Genomic DNA, 3,722 nt, shown 5'->3' on the forward strand with positions numbered 1-3,722 from the left:
GTAAGTGCTGCTATTAGGATATTCCATGGTCAATCTTAAGGTCTGATGGAATAGCAACAGCAAGATGAAGAAACCAAGCTGGATACCTGAATTCTCTATGCAATTGGAAGGAGGTCTGTGATTTGGTTGGGTCATAGTTGGGTAATATGAAAAGCCCCCGAATCACAGTTCAGTATAAAGCATCTTCCTAGAATGTGGAAGCCCTACATTCCGTCTGCAGCAATGACAATAATAATAATAATAAAATCACAGCTCAGTGATATACCAATTAGATATTCATTCAGATTGAGAAGTTGAATTAGAAAATTCAGACTTTTCTTGAATATGTTGTTTAGTGATCTCAGCACCAGTCAGTCCAAGATGCCACCCAGAATGGCAATGGTATAGGACCTTTGGCAGCTCTAGCAGGTTGCAAATGGTGCAACCTTTGCAATGGACAGCCTTCTTGTCTCAAACTATTTCATACAGCTCAGAAAACAGGGGTCACTTACCCATTTATTAAAAAAGCCTTAAATTCACAGAAGCTAAGCAACTTATTTCATTAATAAAACTAGCAAGTGATAGATCTGGGGCCTTAACCAGACATCAAAGCGCATGCTGTCTCAATCATGTCAGCTTTAGACCACTTGGCAAGACAAGGAATTTGGCCTGGTCAGATAGGAAGAAAAGGGAGAGTCTTGTATATCAGTGAATAATCCAGAGTTCTAGAGTATGGGGAGGCATTCAGAAAGAATGAGGATGTAAATACATTTCTTACAACTTTGCTCAGAGTCTGGAAAAAAGTAGTATTCTGTTTTCCAAAGTTGAGTCACTGGAGATAGAGACACAGAAGTATTATAAGTTTAAGGATATCCCAGCTCTATCCCTGAGCATTTTGTGCTCAAGGCTAGCAGTCTACCACTAGCACAGCTCCACTAGTTGTGGAGCTAAGAGATAAGAGTCTTATGGAATTTACTGCTTGGGCTGACTTTGAACCATGATGTTCCGGTCTCAGCTTCCTAAATAGCTAGGATTATAAGCATGAGCCACCAATGTCTGGATTGAGGGTTGTTTTTTTGTTTGTTGTTTTAAACACAATTTATTTATATTGAAAAATATCTAAAACTTTCACAGATGAATTTACTTTAAAGATACAGCATCTAGTCATAAATAGAACTCTGTTTAAGGATGAGTACAACTCTATTTGAAGAGTACTAGCTGGATGCCAGTGGCTCACACCTGTAATCCTAGCTAATCTGGAGGCTAAATTCCGAGAATTGCAGTTCAGAAAAGCCTTTGTGAGACCCTTATCTCTAATAAACCACTAAAAAACTGGAAATTAGGCTGTGGCTCAAAGTGATAGAACACTATTCTTGAGCAAGAGAGCTCAGAGACAGTGCCCAGGCCCTGAGTTCAAGCCCAACAACCGACCAGGAAAAAAAAGAGGACCAGCCTACAAAAACAGGGATTTACAGGTAAATCGTGGTTGCCCTTACACAATCACAATTCTTGTTTGTTGTTGCCACTCTTGATGCATGTAATGTTTTGACTACTATTGTCATTTTTTTTATTGCCCCACCACCTATTCTCATTTCTTTAAACTTTTCATCTTGGATATTTTAGGCAAACACTCTGTTAAGCCATGCCGTGTCTTTTTATTTTTCATTTGTATTTTCTTTTTGAGATAGGGTCTGGATAATTTTGCCCAGGCTGAACTCAAAATCAAGATTGTCTTGCCTTTACATCCTAAATATCTGAGATTGCAGGTGTACAGTATACCACCACACTTGGTTCTTCTCTTATAATTTTCAAGGTTTCATTGTAAATATATAACTAATATTATACTACAAAATCTGTATATTGTTTCCTCTTTGAAGTATTGTAAAAAGAAGAGATAGGGAAAAAGATGAAAGAAATTGAGTTTAATATTTCATCCATGTCAAAATGAAACAGTTAATTCCCTCATGAAACTATTATGTTATACTCAGATAAAAATGTGTATGAAGAGTTTTGAAACAGCTAATACAGAATTGTGGTGTAACAAACATCCTTTTAGTAGTTAGACCTAAGTAAGATATTTTTGTATCTTATTTGGTATACATAGTAACTGATATAGTTGATTAGTCTAAATTTGCCTTTGGAATTTATTTATTTATTTATTTATTTATTTTATTTTATTTTTTTTGGCCAGTCCTGGGGCTTGGACTCAGGGGCTAAGCACTGTCCCTGGCTTCTTCTTGCTCAAGGCTAGCACTCTGCCACTTGAGCCACAACGCCACTTCTGGCCATTTTCTGTATATGTGGTGCTGGGGAATCGAACCCAGGGCCTCATGTATACAAGGCAAGCACTCTTGCCACTAGGCCATATCCCCAGCCCCTGGAATTTATTTTTATAAGGTATCTTTTATAACAAATGCCTTTGTCCTTTTCAGTCTTTCTGTTTGAGCTAGAATAAAATGAATGAAATTCCCCTCCCACACCAAGAAAAAAGGATATCCCAGGCTCCGTAACTCTCCCTGAGGCAAAGTAAAAGGAAACTAGATAAAAAGCAACAGTAAAAATAAAAAATTGAGGCATAGGCTTGGGCCCTCCAACTCATCACCTCAGGTCACCACAACCCTAGGATGTGGGGGCTCCCTGCTTCCAGTGCCCATACACAGAAGCCCACAGATCCTGAACAGCACTTGACTTCTTGCCTTTTCAGAACCCAACACCCCTTGTCATTAGGCAACTGATGATTTTCTTGGGAAGGCAAATATTCACTTAGAGCATCATCAGGAAGGACCTAGTCGATAATCCAAGTGTCTGTAATCAGTATAACAACAGAACTGTGATTACAGCATGAAGGCAAGACTGGATCTTGGAGTGAAGCAGACCGAGAAGGCCCCCACCAGTTAGGCCCATAAGCATCCCTGCTGTTTGTTAGCAAAAATCCAAGGGGGCAGTAATTCAGCTAGCCATGCTCAGAGGCTGGTGTACTAGACTCAATGCATATATTCCAGGATAGAATTGGGCTTGATAGAGTTGTTCACTTGATTGTGATTTTGCTACTCCAGGCTCTCCGAAAAGCAACAATTGGCTGTATTTTGCTACTATTCAAAAGTTTCCACCTGGGTTTTAGAACATGCAAGGAACAGAAGCAGCCCCTGTGGTATCTGCAAACTCCATGTTGAACTTGAGCAGCTGAGCTCTGTTCCAAGGCTGAGTCCAGCCCCTCCTGGACAGTGTTTCTGCTCTGTGGGGTATGTGGAGGGTTTCTGCTATGAGAGTAGCTCTAGTCTTCTACGTTCTGCTCATCCAGACAACTGAGTTCCACACACTATTGTTGAGTAAAAAATAGAGGTCAAGAGTGGCTTCTCCAATCCTAAAGAGGGAAGGCTCCTGGACCCTCTTAATAAAAAGGAGCCATAGGCTTTTTCTTTTTTCCTTTTTAATGTACTCATCTGTTTAGTATAGGGAGGTAGTATTTTGTTAAAACTAGGCACCATAAAATGTAAACAAAATTACTGTTATAAACCCTAATAGTTCAAGGATGAAAAGTGGCTTTGTTTTAGGGGCTCTATTTGTATAGAAAGCAGCAAAGATCTTGGTGTTAGCACTATGTACATATGAAAAGATCCAAATTATGAAAAAACTAATAAATTTTGAATTCTTATGTTTAAGTAAGTTTTATGGTAACATCCAGATTTATCTTCCTTACATTAACCATATTCCCTGATAAGCACAGCACAGTGAAATAAATA

Source organism: Perognathus longimembris, unplaced genomic scaffold, assembly GCF_023159225.1.
Source record: "Perognathus longimembris pacificus isolate PPM17 unplaced genomic scaffold, ASM2315922v1 HiC_scaffold_5453, whole genome shotgun sequence".
Taxonomy (NCBI): domain Eukaryota; kingdom Metazoa; phylum Chordata; class Mammalia; order Rodentia; family Heteromyidae; genus Perognathus; species Perognathus longimembris.